Consider the following 22,553-nt stretch of genomic DNA (forward strand, 5'->3'; position numbering starts at 1 on the left):
TTATGTGAACAATGCTGCAACCATAGATTCACATAATTCCAGAGGCCCTGAGTATATAGCACAAATATGTTACAACACAGGTTGGCCCAATCAGTACTGCAGCTCTGGGTGGACACTCAAACTTACATGTCCTGGGTCCCCTCGATACTAGGGATTTATAAGTCACTCATCTTATACCAATTAGGGTTAGTCAATTCAACATACGTTTTGTAATGGATTCATGTCCAGGCAGGCAGAGAGGGGTTGGTTACGGGCGCAACCTAGCTCAGGACCACTGTCGTCCGCAGTTTTATGCAACACTCTGCCTTGACTTAAGGGACATAATTGAATCTTGAAACAGAGTTGGAACTTTTGTCTAGCCTTTTATCTGCATACAAATAGTTATAGCAGATACCACTTCATTTGGGAAAACTTACTTTCTTCACTTATCCCATTTAGGTGTAGGGTAGGGCTTTTCTCCAGTCCTGAGGAAGTGCCGCAGATCCATCCTGGGCCATACAGGTGTGAAACATGTCGACCCTATTACACTTATTGTGAGGCCATCATGGGGCATAGATCCCAATTGACTGAACTCAATTATTTATTCTTACCTTTGTCAAGGGGACCACATTATTAAATCTAGATAGATAGATACCACTTAGACAGTTTTCATTCATGAAGCACATCAATACAGCAAAAAACAGAAGACCTCCGACTAAGAGCCCCCTTGCAGGTGCCAGGGGGCAGTGCAGCACCGGCCCCACAAGAGCAAAGCCCAATGATGAAGCATGACACCCATTCAGCTGTGTGAGGGCTCTCTCTCTTGATCATTAGGATGGGAAACACCAGCTACAACAAATGTATTACTTCGTGCTGCAATCGCAACGTGACTTTTACATCGCGGGCGGCGTTACAACTCATGCTTTCGGGACGCATGCTACAACAACGTGGCTACTTATACATCGCTGGCGATTGCATCGCTGGGATGGGGTAGCATGCGTCACGAATTACTTGCATCGCTGGGATGGGGTAGCATGCGTCCCGAAATAGTTACTGTGACATAATGAGAAACAAAACGTGTGTAATCTTAGAATTAGCACCCAATTAATTAGTTACTGTGACATAATGAGAATTAGCACACAATTAATAGAGACAGCAAACTGTTGCTCAATAAATCACAAACAAAACATGTGTAAACTTACAATTAGTATGCAGGTAAGTACGACAGAGCACGAATAGAACTGGATGATGAGGACTGGCAATCGGCTGAGCCCTCTCCTAAGGTTGGTCGCCATTCCTGCACGGCTGCGGCTCGTTCAGTTAAAAATACTACATAGGGTCTATGTCACTGGACCCCGCCTGGTACATATGGGTCTGTCTGATACCGCATTGTGTAGACGGAAGTGTGGTCTCGTGGGTACATTCCTTCATATCATCTGGGAATGTCAGTATATCACTGAGTACTGGCGTAAGATTCACAATACTATACATGAGGTCTTGGGGGTCTCCTTGCTGCCGGAAGCGAGGAGATGCCTCCTTAACATATGGGAGCCTACTGAACTCAACTCTGCACAGACACAGTGGGCTATATGTATGGAGTATGTTTAGGGAGAAGACTGTTTTCATGGCAAGAGGGCACCCTCGAAAGTGGGCTTTGATATGGGGTACTTGGAATAGATATAGAGGAGAGATCTTTGTGCCACCCAGGGAGGCTGTTTTTGATGTACCCCCATCCCCATGAAGTTCCTGATATTGTGTGTCCTGTACCCTCAAAGGTTTTATATCTGATATGACAATATTCCTCTGTACTGTGAATTTCACTGATGCTTTGTTTCAATAAAACGAATTGTTAAAAAAAAGTACGATAGAGCACGCAGATTAATAGACAGATTGTGCTAGGTGTGTAAACAGAGAAATTGATGGATGGATGGATGGATGATGGATGGATGATGGATGGGTGGCTGCGTGGTGGATGCATGATGGATGGGTGCATGATTGGTGGGTGGATGGATGGGTGTCTGGGTGATGGGTGCATGATGGATGAGTGGATGGATGGGTGGGTGGGTACATGGTGGACGCCTGATGGATGGATGGATGGATGGATAAATGCATGATGGATGGGTGCATGGATTGGTGGCTGGGTGGTGGATGCCTGATGGATGGATGGGTGGGTGGATGAATGCATGATGGATGGGTGGATGGATGGGTGCCTGGGTGATGGATGCATGATGGATGGATGGGTGGCTGGATGGATGCATGATGGATGGGTGCATGGATTGGTGGCTGGGTGGTGGATGCCTGATGGATGGATACATGATGGATGGGTGGGTGCATGGATTGCTGGCTGAGTGGTGGATGCCTGATGGGTCGATGGATGGATGGATGCATGATGGATGGGTGCATGGTATGTCCTTTTGCCTTCTGGTGTTTATTGTTCCCCATCTAGCCTGATTGGCTTGGTTTTGTATTCCGAGCAATTTTCCAATTCTTTCTCATCTACTTATGGGCTTGTTCTGCTTAAATTGAAGATATCATGATTTCCTTTTCATATCACTTTGACTGCACGCCTACAGGGAATATCCAAAAGACACAACATTGATGGACGGAATGCAGAACAAATCAAAACATTCACCCCCAGTCAAGAGATCTGGGTTAAATCCATCATTCTTTTGCTCACCATGCCATCCCAGTTTAGACGTGGCCATATGCAAATCAGTCTTGACCCTGTGTCTCATGGGAACAGTCCAGACCGAACTGGCAAGCCAAGTCCTCCCTGGACCGGAAACAAGCGTCCTAGGACCGGTTTTAGGGTTTCACCCCTCATCAACCAGGATAGCTTGAATCCAGTGTGGGCCAACCCGGCGCACTCAGGGAGAGAAAACAAAAGACACAAAATTGATGGACGGAATGCAGAACAAATCAAAACATTCACCCCCAGTCAAGAGATCTGGGTTAAATCCATCATTCTTTTACTCATCATGCCACCCCAGTATAGACCTGGCCATATGCAAATCAGTCTTGACCCTGTGCCTGATGGGAACAGTGCAGACTAGGGGTGGGCAGACAACTCCGTTCCGCCCATGGAATGTGCGTAATTTTGCCTGTTCCGTGAAATAGGCGAACAGGCAAATCTCTGCACACTCTGGGCAGAGCGGAGTTGGCCTCCCGCCCGCCTCCCACCAGCACTATTACAACATTATAAATAAGAATGTAAAACACCTTACCTTCTCGGCGGCGTTCCTGGGCTTCACTCCTTCTCCATTGCGACTTCTTTTGGAAAACTGCGCATGCGCAGGCGCCCGGTGCAAAACAAAAGAAACACAATTGATGGACGGAATGCAGACGGAATGCAGAACAAATCAAAACATTCACCTTCAGTCAAGAGATATGGGTTAAATCCATCATTCTTTTGCTCACCATGCCACCCCAGTTTAGACCTGGCCATATGCAAATCAGTCTTGACCCTGTGCTGCATGCATTCTGTCCATCAACTGTTCTTTTTGTACAGGGAATATCCATAAGTATATGATTTGGCGCTTGTCCGGTGCTGATACCATTGATCGATATTATCTCAGTTTCAGGAGTATAGCTGCATCCAGGTCATATTGTAGGCTTACTGATTGACACTGCATTGGATCAAGCTCCCTCGGTAGGCCATCTGGATGCTATGCTGTTTAAAGGGAAAACATGGTATTTTTGCAAACATTACATTGTGGTGATGAGTGTCAGGTTTATCTCCACGGAATCCATGTGTTGTATACAATGGTCCACCTCCAAATGTCACTAACACCTTGATTATGTTACACAAGGTGTTTGAGCCATTAGGCGAGGGAAAAATAGGAGAGAAAAAAGGAAGGGAAAGGAAGGGGTCAGCAGGTAAAGGAAAACCTGAAACGTCAAATGATACCTTCATAAGCAACAATAATCACATTTGGGCTACACTCATGAATTCTCGCTAAATGAACTCTGTATACCTGCTAAAAGTAAAATATCAAGACTCTCTGATGTCAGCCTCTCTTCCCCCTCTTCTTGCGACTGAGAATTGCCTCTTAGAAACATAAACAATAATGTTACAACATCCCTTGGGTATACTAGGCAAAGTTGGTAGGTGTTCATTCCACCTCTAGGACATACCGCAGAATAGAAAAGAAGGTGAGGAACTGGAGTATCAGTCATATAAGAACCACAAATTAAATCACTGGTCTCAGATGAAGAAAAGATGGATACGGTAATGTGTAGGAGGCAAGAACCACAACACTCCGCTCCTGATGGTTCTGTTAGACTTGAACAGATACCATCGCTATAAGAATAAACAGTAACGTGTAGTTGCGACCACTAGCACGCTCTGCTTCCTTTATTGTTTATTGATACATGGGGTCCTGTGGAAAAACGGTAACGCGTAGTTGAGGCCACCACAGCGCTCCGCTTTTCCCTCCTCTTTCTTTAACTAATAATGTCATAAGCACGGCAGCGTGTAGTTGCTACCACCACTGCACTCCGCGACATATCAATGAGCCAAATCCCAACAACCGGATAGCATGTAGAATAATAGCGAGTCAAAGTCTTGTGAAGAACAGAACTCGTTCCTCTCAACAATTGTTCATAAAAAAAACAAAGAAAAGACGGAGACTCGTAGCAGCCTGCTAGCGTGCCCCGTAAAGTCACAGCAATCAATCCAAGGAATCCTTTCGGCAGCGCGGCGGATGGCAGCGCACGCCGAACAAACGAACACCAAGAATCCTACCTTGGATTCAGAAATAACAGTCCGAAGATTCTGCCCCGAACAGCAGCCAAAGAACACGGCGTGAAGAGGTCCTTCTCTCACGCCTGAAAACGTCAAGATTCAAAACCAGAATAATACGCAACAGGAAGCGTGCCCTGACCCCTAAAGTACTTCCTGTATACTGCGGGAGGGAATCCTGGGAAGTGTAGTTTCCATCGTAATGTAGGCGCAGTATGGGCATAATCCTGACAATTAGTCCACTAGGTCCTCTCTTTCCCACCTTTAGACCCCCCTTTATTCGGACTAAGAATTGATGTCTTCCTTCTGAATCGATCACAACAGATCACTGAGGCATCCAGTGGTGTAATCACCTTCCGTGACCTCTCTCAGCCTCCACACTCGTATGTAATCTCTTCTCGACCTGTTTTCAAAGTCTTCATATTGCTGAAAAAGCATCATAGTTTGAGTGAAATCAAAATGAGTGTTGTTAGTAAGTGCAAAGTGGGTTGCCACTGTCCTGAGTCATCGTGTGCACATGTTTTTTCCTTTGGTTGCTGCCTGAGAGGCCAATACCTCATTACTGCCCTCTAGGTGTATACACACTTATTGTGCCTCTGGAGTTACTACTGTTTCTTTGAAATATATTTTGCAGGATTAACTTAGCTGACTTTGCCTTCGTGGTGCACCAGCCTGAAGAAGGTTCTCATTATTTGTTGTACTGTGTGCCCTCCTTTAAGGTCAAAATGGTGTACTGTGTTTATCCTCCACTTGAAAATCTACATACATGCATTGTCAGACCTCCTCCATCTGAGAATCTGAGCCTCCTCCCTCATCTCATCATTTTCTTATTATGAGAATGACATGCCCTCAAGCTGCATCCTACATGCACTCTAAAGACCTTCGTTCACCCCCAGTGGGTCCTAACATTGCCCTGATCATCACTGTGCCATCCGACACCTTCAGCTGGCTATCAGAAACCCTCAGACTACCTCAGCTGGACCTCAGAGGTCACCTTCAGACACCAGAAGCTATCCTTAATAGAGCATCATCCAGCCTTCAGACAGCCCCATTTGGCCTTTAAACACAAGCTCAGTTGGCACTCGTGCACAAGAGATTTGGGCCTCAACTGGTCAACAATGTCACTGGGGGGCCAGGTTGCCCCTGCCCTCCTCTAGTTACTTCCCTGATGAGAGTGACTCTGCATGATCGCGACTGCCTTTAGTGTCAGCTGAGGTACAAGATGGTCTTCTCGGCACGTGTGCACGAGGTTTCATTGGTCGGCTCGCTTTCGAGGCGGGGACTTGGGTACGGGATACTCTGCGCCCTTGCCCTTGTCGAATTATTAGAAATCCTGTGGAGTATTTTAATTTTAAATTTAAATGACCCCTGGGGTGGGTAAGGGCCTCGGGGTCAACAATTATAATTACTTGGAGAAGGGGTCATGCGTGGAGGTCCCCCTCCCCAAGTCGATTCGGCGCCAAGGACCCAATAAAATGCCAGCATAAAATGAAGGAAGAGGGGGCACTCATCCCCCTCCATACTCTTGCCCCAAAGTAATTATAATTTGCGCTCCCGCCATGCACTGCTTACAGCCCTACCTATCACATCACTGATGATATGGTCTATGACATCATTGATAACATGACTGCAACACCTGAAATGACATTGATGACAAGATTGTGCATGGCACGGGCCCGTGTTAGAGTTACTTGAGATAACCATAACTGGTGAATTTGAGTGTTTTTTTTAAAGTTTAAAACGTTTTCTTGTCACTGAAATTTCCACCTAACTAAAACACTATTTTAACCTATTTTTTAGTGAAATATATATGCAATTGTATGACCTGTGCACAGATTTCACAATTGTGAGCAAGTACGCATTAGGAAGAGATTATACACTCACTACAAGGCATCTACGTCACACAATTTCAGAAATTTAACCTGAGTACTGGGACTCCTATATTTCTATAGGGGAAGAGCCTGCCCTGTTCATGGTCCATCTGACTCTGTACAGGTATTAAAGTTACCTACTATGGACAATTTGATATTGTGATCCCCCTTAATGGTGTCCAGTCTATGTAAGGTTGTAAACTTATTGAAGAAGAAGACACATAAAAAAGCATACTACATTAACCTTTATCCAGGCCTCAACACACTATATAGGTACTAGTACGTGATCGGCCAGGAACAAGCGAAGAGTTACCCTGGCCAGGAGCAAGTGCAGATTAGGGAATCTGCATATCAAGCCAAAACCTGCAGAGGTGGGCACTTCTGCTCTGCAGTACCTATGTGTAACTAATAAGATTCAGTGCGTGCTTAAAGTCAGTTGCAGCGACAGCCCTAGCAATCAGACAGAGCGATCTAAGATTCAGTTTCTGCATGGATCATGTGCTTGACTTTGGAGCTACACTACCAGCCCAGGGCCACAGCCCTAATGCTAATTTACGCTATTAAACAATATGCATATGAATTATTCATATTGTGTTACATTCAGTGTTTAATGTGTGCACTGTGAGCTTTTTGTTTCTAGTCATTATGAAAGCAAGCAAAGGGGTGGAGCTGCCGGTGTTATTGAATCTAAATTTAATAAAACCGGTGTGAGTTTAGGATTTTACTTATGCAGGGGAGGGAGAGCAATATTTATACACTGATTTTCGAGTTTGTGAATCAGTACAGTACAAATACAGTCACGTAATGAAACTCGAGGGGGGCCCCCTGCAAAGTGCCTGGAGGGGGGACCCCCACCTAGGCTTCATGTCATAGTTGAACCGTATTAAACTTTGCCACAAGGTCCATAGTGCAAAGTAAAACTAGAGCGAGAGATAAGATTACTTCAGCCATGAACAGCACATGTATGTGATCACTCTTAGTTTCATGGATTGCTGCCACATGATGAGTTCTCATAGCATGGGTGTAGCAAATGGATTCACCCCATTTAGTCCACCTGGAGTTGATGCTTTGGATTACCTGTTTTTTAAACTTTTTTCTTTGAGTGAGTCTCACTACCGGATTTTCACTCATGGTTATAGGTCTGCCTTTTAAGATAAAGAAGCAGCTGCAGAGCAGGGGTAAGAGACACTGGGCTGCTTATATTCGAACACTCAAGTAACTAAACGGGTCTGGCGTGAAGCACAGTAAGGCTGCGCCGAATCAGAAGTAAACAAAACAACTTGCCAGTACTGTGCAGCAGTTTTCAGAACAGTAGGTGAAAGAGCTACCAATCGCTCCTTCCCAAATGACCACTCTTTCAGTCAAAGTTTGTAGTAGAAAATTTGTTAATCTTTAATTTTTAATTTTTAGAATTTGGTATTTTTTGTTTATTATTTTGTTTTTTATTTTTCTTATTTACATCTATGAACAATAAACATTATTGGACAATACGGAGGAGTGCCGGCTGTGTATGTGAAACTACCATCATGGCCAACCCGCTATCTGCGCACAGGTGGACCGACACAGATCACAGAAGGGACTCTTCAAAGATTGGTATGGACCTGAGGAAGGCCTTGTAATATGAGTGGACATTCATAGTGTACATCTGTAGTGCTTACTGGAAAATCTATAGTGCTTAGACTGAGTATAGGCAAGAACGCTCTAAAGTACATTTTAACTCCACTTCGACCTACAGGGTACAGTCAAGTATCAATATGGGGAGAAACATACACCCAGAGTTTGAATTTACCAACATACTACATCCACACCTTTAGGGACGTGTCATATTTCTCTGGCCCAGATCATAGTCAGATTCCAGGTATTTTTTCCCCGATACTCAGCCAAGGTAATTACTCTACTCCCTAGTAGAAGGATCAAAGACCTCCCACACAAAAGGGCAATCATCATTGATTCCTGGGAAGGGAAGCGGTGGGGTGGAAATCTGCATCTGATAATTAGCTTGTCACATTGCACCTGGGCAGGCCACTGGATCAAAAGAGGGAGCCCAGACATCTGGAGCACCAACAGTAAGGGCTCTCCTTCAAATTTGTGGTGGGTAAAGGTCAGACAGCTGTCACAGAAAGGGTCGGAGCTGAGGCCCTCAGAGGAGCTCTTACTAGAGAAAACTGGAAGTCGCTATTGTGGACTGTCCTGGAATGCTTTGCAGGAAGGATGGGACAGGTGTGAAAGGATGATGTGGATTCCTAGGATTCGGCTGAGGTGCCTGGCATCTCGAACTTTCCACTCCCACTTAAAAACCCATGCACAAGTAAGAGACAGTTAAGAAAACTCTAGACTTGGAGGTGACAACAGTGGAAGGATGCCCAGTTGGAGGAATAAGCCACCTGATGCTCTACAAGGATGGGCTTAGGGCTTTGGCTCCAGCTGACACCTAGGACTGGGATGGGTCTTTTCATGGGTAGTGACCCCAGTCAGGGGAAAGGTTCTGGTGGTTGATTTTGGATGTTTCCCCTAGTACTTCTGTGGACTGGCCCTGGACTCCGCTACTGACACAGATGCCCTGCAAGGTGGCCGGGAGGTCATAAAGCCTGGGGAGCATGGCAGGGAGAGTGTTCTGCTTGCTGGCGTGTGTGCTGTGGTAGAAGCCCAAACAAAAAGAGCCTCTGGCACACAGGGCGAGGACAGGTCTGGTGCAGGTAGTAGTAAAGATCCAGGTCTTCATACAAAGTACCCTTTAGAGGCTAAGAGGCCTCATGAAAATGCGCCTGGTGACTAGGCCTGGCAATCAACAGCAAAAATAGGATGATGAAAGATAAAAAAAAATCTGCCCTATGGAGCCAGAGATATCTGTTTTAACGATTTGCCTTTTGAATGAGAAATGAGTGTGGCGCTCCGTCGCATTTAGGGTTTCAGCACAATGTTATATTAATACTTCATGGGAAGAGGCCATCTTCTGTGCCAGGGACCCCACTTCCATGGACCAGCCAAATCAACTAATGTTTTGGCTCCCCATCGTGGTACACAAAGAAAGAAGGTAGGCCAGGTGTGTTGCCCATTGCACTGGGCCTGTGTATGGTGAGGTGAGTCAAGACAGCTGTACAGTTCCTTACACATGCTCAAAGAAGGCAGGGAACATAACCAACTACTGCTGGGAAACGCCAGAAGGAAAAATGCCAGCTCCCAGGGCTCTTGGGACTTCACCCGTGCGCACCTACAAACCCTCCCTCCTTCCTTTGGGTGCCACGAGTGGGACCGTGGCACACACCCACAATAGGAAGTACCTCCGCGTGCAGCTACCGAGCACAGCGGCAATACTGCTCATAAAATATTCACATACCTTGGGGCTGCAGTGCTTCATAATGCCCCAAGAGTGATCAATTTGCATATTTCTTTGCTTGTGGTGGTTCCAGAAATGGGGAGGAGCACCACCAATGGGTGCCTTGAGACCCTCAAGGGTGAGTAGCGCGCTTTACACATGTCTTGATTGAAGAGTTTTGGGAAGCTGCAAGAGAGCAGCAGCACCCATATTATGTATTTAAACAAATTACCCTAGTTCTCCTGGAACCTAAAAACTTATGACTTAGGGAGAAAATTGATCACGCTCTCTCAACGCAGGACCATGTCGCGGCCGTTGCTGGATCCTGCTATTTCAGGCTAAGATTGCTTAGGAAGATCCTTCCTTTTATTCCATCAGAACATCGTAGAACCCTGACACAAGCCATGGTTATTAGCCGTTTGGATTACGGCAACGCCCTCTTAGCAGAAGTACGGCTGACCTCTCTTAATAAATTACAAGTGATCCATAACACAGCGGCTAGGCTGGTTCTGAATATGCCCGCTAGATCTTCTTCTCTACCATTATTGAGAAAACTTCACTGGCCTCCTGTAAAGCAAATATCCTTTTTTTAAATCTGTTGTTTGACATTTATTGCCCTACAGGGTCAGGGCCCTAGATACCTGCAACATAAACTGACAAAACACATCCCGAGCCGAACTCTTAGATCCAGCTCGCAATTATTATTACATGTTCCCCGAATCAGACGGCATAGGTCAGGAGGACTGGCTTTTTCTCACCTAGCACCCGTTTATTGGAACAGTCTTCCCATCTCCTTGCGAGAAATTTCATCCTATCAAATCTTCAGGAAACATTTAAAGGCCTTCCTTTATTAAGGCCTCCCCTCTTCAGTTTTCTCCTAGGGCTGTGTTCGTAGTAAGCGCCGAGATGCCTCACGGTGATTCGTTGCGCTATAACAAGAAAGCATAACATAACATAACATAACAGAGGTTTCGCTTTGTTATCAAGCATTCCCTGAGCAGAAGTTTTTCTTTTGAGCTCCAGAGTTTTGGAACTCCTAGTGGTTAGTGCTATAGCTTCATTTTCTGGGCTGTAGATTGTGAAGAAAGTCTCAGACTCACATGTGGTATTGAATTAAAGTGCTTTATTGTCAAGGTAGAAATTGAACAATGAATGCTTACCATTATAATGAATGCCTGTGACTATTATTACAGGTTCCGTTGAATTAAAGGGTGATGCATGGTTGAGTCAAAACATTTGGCTGATTCTATTAATGTGACACCCTAATACCCTATTTATAAGGCCTTTATAATACATTACAATACAGAGTGGTTATTGTTATTAACAAGGAACCCCTCTCATAAAGCCAGTAGGCCTGTCATATTTAAAATGACAGAAAAACAACTATTAAAGGAGGGTCAAGGGGAATATATTTATAGACCGTCCAAACTCGAATAACCCCTAAGGAACTATAAAGAACAAGAAGAGTTGGAGGGTCTGTGAAGCAAAGTGCCAAGTCTGCAAGGTCCTCACTAGGAGCTACACATTTGGATTGCACTGAACCAGACCAAAGTGGTCACTAGACACTAGGTGTACAATAGATATCCTATCAGCCCACCCACTTGGCGGAGCCTCGTCATGTAGGACGTCTAGAACCAAGTTGGTGTGTCCAAGCCTAGATGAATTGGCTAGACAACAAGGCGTGCGGCGTCCTTGGTCATTTGCTTTATACATGGTATAGCCAGGGGAGGTGCAGATTAAAAAGAGATGCAAGACAGTGTGATTTTGTCACACTGTCTTGCATCTCTTTTTAATCTGACGTCCAGGTGAATACTAATAAAAAAAATTATTTTGCCTTGACCGTCATTTTAACATCACTCACACACTTTTTTTCTTTGCACTGCACTGTACCAGTACCGCCCAGTGGCATGGACACTTCTATCGTATGAACCATAATTGTGTGTTGTCTAGCCAATTCATCTAGGCTTGGACACACCAACTTGGTTCTAGACGTCCTACATGACGAGGCTCCGCCAAGTGGGTGGGCTGATAGGATATCTATTGTACACCTAGTGTCTAGTGACCACTTTGGTCTGGTTCAGTGCAATCCAAATGTGTAGCTCCTAGTGAGGACCTTGCAGACTTGGCACTTTGCTTCACAGACCCTCCAACTCTTCTTGTTCTTTATATTTAAAATGACACCTCCTTATATTGTTGTGTCGCATCTGGTGAAGGAGGGTTTTGTGATTATGGAGTTCTGGACCACCTAGAGGTTGATATGTGATATGATGAGTAACCAAAGGTATTTCCATCTATGCCATGTCTACATTTGAAACTTAATGTGTAGTATTTAGGGGTGTGTGTGTAATAAAAGTAATTTTTAAAATAAAGAGCACTGACTGGATGGTAGTTTATTGAGCTTTGTGGCGTGGCAGGGAACTGGGATTGCTAGCCCACATCTCCTTTCATAAGGAGGCCTAGGACTGCTCTGCGTCACTACCCTGAGAGAGTCAAGTGCTGCAATGGGTTACTTGGTTCCCAGTAATAACACAGTTGTAGACCTGTTACTTGTGAGAGACTCGCATCCTTTGCAGCTAATAATCCAATTTCTTACAACGGGTTTAGGCTAGGTTTGGGGAAAGTGGAAGCTGGCAAAGTCTAAAAGTGGTGAGGCGGATAGTTGAGATCCGAGTTCAAAATGCGAGTAAGTCTGTACAAAAAAGAGTGGGTGCCAGGGTTGTGTTCTTCCCTTACAAGAAAATGTTCAAATGAATGGATTGAAGTGGTGTACTTAGAGCCTAGATGCCAGATTGCACCTCCCCTGGCTATACCATGTATAAAGCAAATGACCAAGGACGCCGCACGCCTTCCCAAGGAGCGCAGCCTTCTATCCAACACTCCAAATATCAACTTCAGCGAATCCTCAACCTGAAGCAGTATAATATTCAACGGGCGAGGTGGTCAGCGTTTGAAAGAAAAGTGCAATATGTAGCATTGTGTTTCGGTATCATGGTGCAACCAGTGCCATATTACAGCTCACTGAAGAGATATTTTCTGCCACAGCGGTCGAACAAATGGCATAACAATGGAGCATTTTGTTGCTCACTAATTAACTATATTATATCATGTATTATGACTCCCTTATTGCATAAATTAGGACAGTAATGTGTTGTATTGTCACTCAGTGATAAGATGTATTCTGGCATGATGATAGGATAAATGTGTTCTCGTCAATGGTGTATATTCTACCGGTTGTCAGCTGAAATAATTTACAGTTACTAACTTGTTTCATGCACTGGATAACAGGATGTAGCCTATGCTTTGGTTTCCCATTGTTGTACATGTCAGAATTGATTAAACCAATCATGTTTTTTGCTCTGGCAATTCTTTTACTGTTTTATTTGTTTCACTTGTTTTTTCCATTAAAACTTCAGGTACAGGGATCTTTGTCACTGGTACTTTGCCTCTTTAGTGTTTAACTACCGTCTTTTCTCTTCACATGACACAGCTTCCTGGACTGGAGTTCCTCAGAAAAGACACAGGCAGCAGGTAAGTATCATTCTTTCTCCCCTGGTCAAGCTCCCCCCCCACACTTACTGTTCAACTACTTCTTCTTTCCTGTCACTTGTATCATCCCTGGTTTATCCTTAGGCAAAATAGCAGGTTTAAGGAAAATAAACATTTATAAAAATTAGTTTTATTCATTTATCTCAGTTTCCCAGACTCCATACACAATTTTTCTGCAAGTACTTATTTCTTTAGCTCCTTAGGAGAAACTCATTAACAATTGCAGAAATAATAAACTTGCCGGGATATGTCCTTAATGGTTTTCGCAATACTCCCTAGGGATTTTATCCCCTACCATTTCCTCGTTATTCCTCTCTACCTACTGCTCCGCTGCATCATTTGTGTGTATGGTGACTAACCTGCATGAGCTACGCCCCTCTCTGGGGAGCCAAACTCCCTTCCAGTTATTGGTGCTTGGAGTGGTTCTTGTCTCTGGTCACCTCTCTTGCTCGCGCTCTCTCTCTCTCTCTCTCTCTCTCTCTCTCTCATATGGGTCCTAGCTTCCCTGCACCCATGGTGGTCAGTACTCTCTGCTCCTGGTGTCTGCAGGATTTCTCCAAAGTCAGTGGTCTCTCTGTCCCGAACTCCTGCTGGACATCCTCTTCGCCTTTTCTTTTTTCGGAGCCTAATCCTGAGGAGGAACAAAGAATATCTTCTTTGTTTCTGGTCAGCGGCCCTCATCCTGCTTGACCTCTCTGCAGCCTTCGACACTGTCTCCCATAAGCCCCTCCTCAGAAGGTTCCACAAGATTTGCATACAAGGATCTTCTCTCAAATGGATCTGGTCTTTACTCATGGGAAGAACCCAAAGGGTCATGCTGCACCCCTTCACGTTAGAGACCAAGAGATTGATATGCGGAGTCCCACAGGGATCGTCCCTGAGCTCCACCCTTTTCAACATATATATATGGCGCTGCTTACCAACATCATAGGATCACAAGACATCTCTATCCTCTCCTATATCGATGACACCCAACTCATCCTCTCCCTTACGGACAAAACAACCACAGCCAGAACCAACTTTACCAACTGCATGACCATGGTGGCAGACTGGATGTTAACCAACTGCCTGCAGTTCAACTCTGACAAGATGAAAGTACTGGTCTTTGTCAACAAAACCTCCCCTTAGGACTCCACATGGTGGCAGTTGGTGCTAGGACCAACAACCACAGACCACAAAAGAAATCTAGGGATCTTCCTAGACGACAAGCTCAACATGACGGCTCAAGTCAATGCAGCGTGCACCTCTTGCTTCAACATCCTATGCATGCTGCAAAAAATCTTCAAATGGTTACCTCAGAACACGAGACGGACCATCACATAAGCACTCATCACTAGCAGGCTCGACTGTGGCAACACTCTGTACAGGGCCGGACTGACTACCGGGCATTTTGGGGGCTGATTTCACTGCAGTAGGGGCTGATTTTGTTCATGGAGACCTGCGTGTGCTTCGAAATAATTAAAGCAAAACTAATTTCGTGTAGTACACGCAGGTCCCCATCAACAAAATCAGCCTCCAGCTCAGCAGCATTCCAAAACGTCCGGTAGCCAGTCCGGCCCTGACTCTGTATGCCGGAATCGCCAAACAACTCCCACACAGACTCCAGACCACCGCTGAAAAACCCATACTCGGCCTTCCACGCCACACCAATAAGACACCACACCTCAGGAAGCTTCACTGGCTCCCCATTCACAAGCACAGCCAATTCAAACTTCTCACCCACACATACAAAGCCCTATACAACCGAGGATACGAATACCTGAACAGCCGCACACATTTTCACCAACCCACCAGACACCTTCACTATAACTCACACACATTCCCTGCATTCTCATGAGCAAAACTGGAGGTTGCTTATTCTCCTACATTTCACCGTAGACATGGAACGACCTCCCTCAACCCATAAGAGCTTCTGCCTCACTTCTTGAGTTTCACAAGAAGCTGAAGACCTGTCTCTTCATATAAGCACAATGGGGTGTTGCAAGGATCCTACTCATACACAGAACTGTGCTCAGAGACCCAGGACATCAGTGAATTGTGGTGTACCAGAAACTCACCTCAGTACCTAGAAAAACCAAATCAGCTAGCATCAAATCAAAGTAACCAATGATTAGACAACCTAGAACATGCAATTTAGGACAGACTCAGGAATGGTGGGAAGTGAGAACACTCTTTTGTTATACTCTCATACCATTCCACAACAGGAGTATATAAGTGACATCTGTAAGGTTAAAATATTTATTTTAACGACGTGATCTCAGGTACGGTATCTTAGCCAACATAAGCAGACATCTGATTAGAAATAATATGGTCAGCATTGTTACAATTCCATAAAATACGAAAGGAGAAATCATATTACAATGATGGTGAAAACAGGTTTTATAGCGCCTGGTTTTAACACCCTCCCTATATAGGAACTATGTTTATAAACTAAAGAAGGTCTCTTAGGCTTTTTGGGGGGACCCCATTACCTCTCTGCTCAGCAAGAGTAAATCACATCAGGATCAGCAAAAGCTCTCTGCATCCCTGGAAACGGAAAATCTTCCAAGTGTGTGAAATCATGGCAACTGTGCAATAATAAGGGCACCAGAATCTCAGTTGGCTCACAGCTGCCAATTGTTGTGTCTAAAAACGTTAGCCGATCATGTCGAACAACAGCTACCATGTTATGATAACCTTGACAGCTTCAGCACTCACTGTGCAGACTAGGGGCACAATGTAAGTCTAGAGATGTCGAAAACAAACCTTTTCTCATGTCTTGACCTTCATGAAGCCTAACTTACAAAAACAGCTATATGCAGTGTCATGTGCAAAATCGGCAAAAGGTAAAATGGTGTTTAAACTTCTAACAAGCCATGCTAAAATAACATGCGTGCAAAGCAGACCTTAGGACACAATACACCCTCTCTTGATCAGAGAACGCACAATAAAGGGGTCAAGATTCATAGAATGCAGAGTTCAAGTTTCAATGAGACAGAACCAAGTTCAGAAATTTTACCAAACTTGATAATTGGAAGTAAAAATCTGAATTAAAAAGTAACCAATTCAGTAAAAACATTCACGGATGGCCATGGTGTGAATAAGACCTAACATTTTTTTTTAGAAAACATTAATACATCAGTGAAAAAAAGTCACAAGTTCAGTACGTGTCTATGAAGCAGAAAAAAAGCTCACTTCAATCCAACAGAGTACAGGCACTGTATGTCGCAACCGCCTCCAACAGGAAGTCGTTGTCATCATCCATGAACATTTCAGCCATCCAATTTAGTAATGGAAATGAACATACATGTTCTTTAATAGCCGGAGCCTCTAGCACCATCAAAGGACAACTCAGGCTTCCTTCGAGATAACAGCGTGCCAGAAAGTCATTGGCTGCAGTTCATATGTTCCAATTGCCCAGGACCCCATGAGCCGCTGCGCAGGCCATAATCCCGAAACCAGAACAATCTATTTCATGAGCAACCAAGGGACTCATTAGTAGATTAAAATCCGGGGCAGGGGACCCCGTGTTGCAGAGACACAAGTCCAGGGCCCATTCAAATCCACAATCCAGGCAATGGAAAACAGGCTGCACGCAAGTAAAGTAAGAAAACCGTAAAGATAAACCATACGCCACACTCCGAGTCGCCAGAAGTAGCGATCCATAGTATTCAAGCATCCGGTTACAAAGCTGGAGCAGCCGGGGCAGATCGTCGTGGGGCACAGAATGTGCATCCATTTTGGAGTAAACAAATCAATAGCAGTACGCCAGCTTCCAAAGTGAGAATTAACAGGAAACCACCAAAGGCACTCGAAAAAATCGAATGAAAAAATGCTGGTATAAACCCAAACATAGCTTGGAATGAGGTCACAAGGCCATAACTTACTACTTTAAAAAAGTGTGCCAGGCCCGTGGTCGACGAGGCAATAAAGGTTGTGTGAATCAAAGCACCGAATTGCAGGGGCAGATCTGTATTTAATAAGGCATGTACCTTAGTACGGGTGTTTGCAAAGTGAAGGACGAATGTTTCACGCGCAGATGTAAGGGCGACTTCCTTCTGGGACAAAAGAGCTCTTATTCGACTCATCTTGTTGAACTTTGCTTTCAAGGTCGGAATAGAAGGCCAGATGGAAACATTGAGCCTCCAGTGTGGAGGAGGAAACAGAACATTTTTACAGCAAACTACACGTTGGGAAACTGTAACGATATACGGAATACCAGCAAGCATACCACAGCAATCTTCATTATTTAATAACAAATAACTACCGTTTGCAAGCAACGTGAAAGTTGGTGTAATAGCCATGGTGGGGGTGCCTTTCAAAACACACGCAAGATTCGGTGCCATTGCATTCCAAGGACCGTGCAATTGCAGATTTCTACAGACTAATGAGTGATCTTGTGTGGATGTGCAGTCTTCACCTTTCAAATAAACTTCTTTTCCTTCCCTTAAGCACCTATATGTAAACGGGAGATTCCAGACTTTATGAAGATAAGCACCACCTAAAGTTTCAAATCTACCTATGGCATAGTGTTTCATGCATGACTCAAATTTAAACAGCGGAAAATATAGAGTTATTAACCCATGGATGAGCCAAATTGCCGAATTCGACTCGGCCACTGAGAATGGTAACAGCTCCAATTTTTCAATATGCAACAGAAAAAAACGTGACATCTTTCATTGACATACATTTTTGTTTAACAGTCAAATTAAAAGGCAAAAATAATGAAGTTGTGTTCATGTAATCCCAAGGCACCTTCCCAGATTTTAACGTTTGAAGAGTCCATGCAAACGGCATAATAGAACGCAATTGATTTTGTCCATGGTACAGATCTGCAACATCATTTTGTACAATATCAACAACAGATGAAACAATATTATCTAACGTGTAAATACGGGAAGGAAGGGTGTTAATGCTATTATCTACAACGGCAAGCACTTTTTCTAAATTGGCCTGATCAATAGCTCTGAGCCTAGAAGCAGCTTCAATCTGGGACAGTTTCTAAACCTCATTGTATGCAGCATATATCTATCTTTTTGATCTCCCTGCTGCAGGACCTTTTACTAAAAATCATTCAAATCAACAGTGTCAGTCAGTTTAGACAAATGCAATTTAACTGACGCTAAGGTAGAGTGTTTGAGCCAACTCTGACACAACTTGCCTACAGAATAGGTGGTGACCGAATGTTGACTCTGAAATCAGGGATCTACTCTAACCTCTGTATAGCCAGGGGTCAGACCCAGAAAACGATGCTGGCAGGAATCTGCACTTTTTTTGCCACAACAACCGGCCTTCGGATTAATGCTGGAAACATTAAAAGAGGAATTTCTCAAAAGTGCCTGTAAATCACTTAGGGAAGTACTGGAGTAATTATTCCAATGGGGATATTCACCCAAATCAGGAAACAAAGGAGCATTTAATTTTTTAGAAGTAGCCAATCCAAAGCAGGTCGTTTGGGAAATAGAAGCATTCAGAAACAACATATGGTTCGGGATGAGGCATGCACGATGCAAAGCCTCGGTGCCTTGCACTTGCCAACTTTTAGAACCCCAAACAGATTTAACATCAACAGTATCCTTCCACAGCTCATAGCCCTCAACAGCCAACTGGTCAATAAAGAACTTAGAGTACAGTAATTTTGTGTGGGTAAGTCTAACCTTGGAAGAGGACTTCTCAGTCATCTTAAAATAAAATGCATCAGGTTTGATTGATCAAAATCAGTAAAATAGGAAAACTTTCTTAAAAGAGCTTTTGAGCTGCCTTCAACAGGTGCGGGACAATGTTCCCACTGTGAGTAGTTTACCACATTTCTAAATGTGTTAGCTTTATGCAGAAAGTGATTGCAAAAATGCTGGTTACATAATAAATCACCATAGTTAGCTGAATCTAGATACAAATCTTCAGCATCAAAGGCAGCATAATATTTCAAATCAGAAAACAGAGCCTCTACAGCCTGGACATCCCAATCATCAGAGCGAATATTTTGTTTAACCACATCCCCCATAGAAACACGAAGAACATTGGGGACATTAATAACCTCTGTGGGCCCATGAATCTGGAACTTTACAGCATCCCTTACAATCCGATCTAAAACGGGCCAAGCAGTTATATTTACAAATGTCTGGTCCCTCTTCATGATGTGCGAAGGGGAGTGGGGAGCCAAAGTTCCATCAATTAGACTAATTGAAGTTCTTTCTTGAACGTAGTGTCCATTTACAAAATGATTAAAAATACACCACAAATCCGATGGACATGAATAAACAAATTGAAAAAAGCACCAGCCAAATGTAAGTCCAAGGGGGAATCAAAAAATGTTTTTTAAACCAGGTAGCAAAAATCGAAATTTTTGAAGGGGACTTTGATGTGGTAGTGCCAGTGTCAAATGAAAAACCTGATTGATTAGCCACACAGGTCTCCAAATCAGGCATAGACAAGTCAGTGGAGTAAGTATATTCAGTATCATTAGGAGGATCACCAGCAGGTGGATTCAATAAAGGATTTGCAACTGTAATCACCTCAATGGCAACATCAGGCCCGATGGCAGGATCTGGGGCCAAAACAGAGTGTCGCACCATTGCTGGACACGAGACCGCAGGTGTCATACTAAGAAGATTACCGGCAAGACAGAAAGGTCCAAGGATTCCAAGGTTTAAACAACGCTTTGATAAGCTACTTTTGTAGGTAGTTGGAGACACACTCGAAGCGCTGGACCTCTTGAGCTTCATAAAGGAAGACAAGTTTGAAGAATGGAGAGTGTGTACTCCATGAGAGATCAGAAAGGTACTTGTTTGGATTAATATCCGTTCTTTAAAGTCGTCATACAAAGGCCAGAACTACTTCAGATTGCAGTGAGACATCTTTATTGTTTTATAGTGAAACATGGACAGCCGACACGTGTTTCGCCCCCTATTGGCGAGTTGCGCCGGGGCTTCCTCAAGGCTATTTCCACATATACAGCATATATTATTTCTGATTCCAAATTTGTTAGAATCCAAAAGACAAGAGTTTCAATACTCAAGGAGCAGAGTTCTTCTGTAAGTTTTAAGAGCTGACAAATGCAGTTCGGTCCCTGCTCGCAGCTCTCAGGCTGCGGGTTAGTGTATGGGTTGAATCCCGAAAGTCATACTAAGAAGAATCGGCCACCCTGTATAATTTGACATTGTCAATGGAGATGTACCTGTTCCCCTTTCGCCCAGGGAGAGGAGGTAAAATGAGTGTTCTTGTACCCTGCACTCCAAGCACAGGAACTGGAACTCGATAGGAGAGACCGAATTCCTTCTTGTTCTCGATCTTCTCTCGGACCAGTTCTCCAACTTGGGGTAGCCAGACGACTACCGGAATCTGCAACGCAGCATCAGATGTGGAGGGCAAATGTTCCTTTGCAAGACTGTCTCTGGTCTTTTGTAGGTTCTGCAAAAGATTAGAATGTTCATCTACGTCAAAGGATGCGGCAGCCGCCGCTATGTCTAGACCCTGAAGGTCTGGAATAAACATTTTGATGCCAAAGAGCATTTCGTATAGGGTTCGCCCACCCAGAGACCTCCTAGCGAGATTATTTAGTGCACGTTGTACTCTATTGAGGTGGGTTAGCCAGTCTCAGCCAGTACCTAATACCTTAGCTGTCAAGGATTGCTTTAAGTCAAGGTTCATTCCCTCCACAACACTATTGCCCTCAGGACAGTATGTAGAATAAAATTTGATTTGGACCCTGTAGCGAGGAGAGGCCGCCTCCCCAACGGCCCAGGAACACTAACCCCCCATGTGGGGATTCATTATGTGACCCCCCCTCTTGTCTCCGCAGCCTTACGATTCTGCAATTGAACTGTGCCACTCCCGTGACGAGGTCGAAGAAGACGGCGGTCTGTTTAACTGGCCCACTCTAGGCGAGTGGGAGGAGCCTGCACCGACGTCAAGTACGGCAGCTGATGATGCACAGGTGTGCTTGTTCACCGGAGGAGTTGGAGGCAAGTATGGAGCGGAGGCGAACGCGGAGACGGAGAGTGTACTCGGAGGAGCAGAATCGGGAGGAGAAACCGGATCAACATCTACGGCGGAGAGGAGAAGAGACCCGTTGGCGGCGCGTGAGCCAGGAGGCCATCGGCACCACGAGCCGCCCAGCCGCACGCCAGGAGGTGTGTGGCTCAGCGAGGTACGGAGCCGTATTGCGGGCTGGGTGGGGAGAAGGGGTAGGTCAGTCCCGTGACCTCACACCCTGTTGGAGTCCCCAGTAACCCCTTCCAGCATATCCTCCCCGTCACTCACGATCTGTAAATAGTCACCCTTGGTGTTCCCTCACTCCATACCCCTTGCAATAGCTAGGACCAAGGGCGTAGGACTGATACCTGTCCTTTCTTCCTTTTCTCATATCTGGCACACCGGATACCATCACAGAGTCGGAAGAGTCTGGCTCCCGGAGAAACCCCAGACGAAGCAGGAAGGAAGAAGACCGTAACAGACCAAAGAGACGTCCAGAAAGAAGCCGTTCACCCCGGAGGCCCCCTTTAAGAAAGACTTGCACCGACTTGCTGTATTCACAAATAAAACCTACTGTCACAAAAACCCGCCTCTTGCCCTTTCCTCCCAAACCCGCTACAGACCCCCACAGAACTGATGGCATTCTTGTATGCCTTAGAGGCAAACGCTGGACCCTGGTCCGAATGGAAGGTACCACACGCAAAAATTCCCACAAAGACACGCAAATCCCTTACGACAGTTATGGAATCAGCACTGCGTTGCGGCCACAACCACACAAAGCGTGCGCACGAATCAACTGCAACTAAGATGTACTTATACACTGTATCAGATAAGAAAGGACCGCAGTGATCTAAATAAACACATGCAAGCGGTTTATTAAATATGTACAACTGAGTTTGGGGCGAGCGTGCATCAGTAGAAGGTTTAATCTGTTGACAAATGCCACATTGAAGGACATATTCACACATCTGTTTGTACAAACCTCGCCACCAATACCGTTGTTGGAGAAGAGATACAGTAGCTGACACGCCGGCATGCGATGAAGCCATCCCAGCACGGGCTGCTGTACTCAAAGTCTGCCTGCGGTCCGTGTTGGGAATCAACCTGTCACCAACGTCCTTAATTCTCACATAAGGAACTTTATCCT

The sequence above is a fragment of the Lissotriton vulgaris genome, chromosome 12 (assembly GCF_964263255.1).
Source record: "Lissotriton vulgaris chromosome 12, aLisVul1.2, whole genome shotgun sequence".
In the NCBI taxonomy this organism is placed as follows: Eukaryota; Metazoa; Chordata; class Amphibia; order Caudata; family Salamandridae; genus Lissotriton; species Lissotriton vulgaris.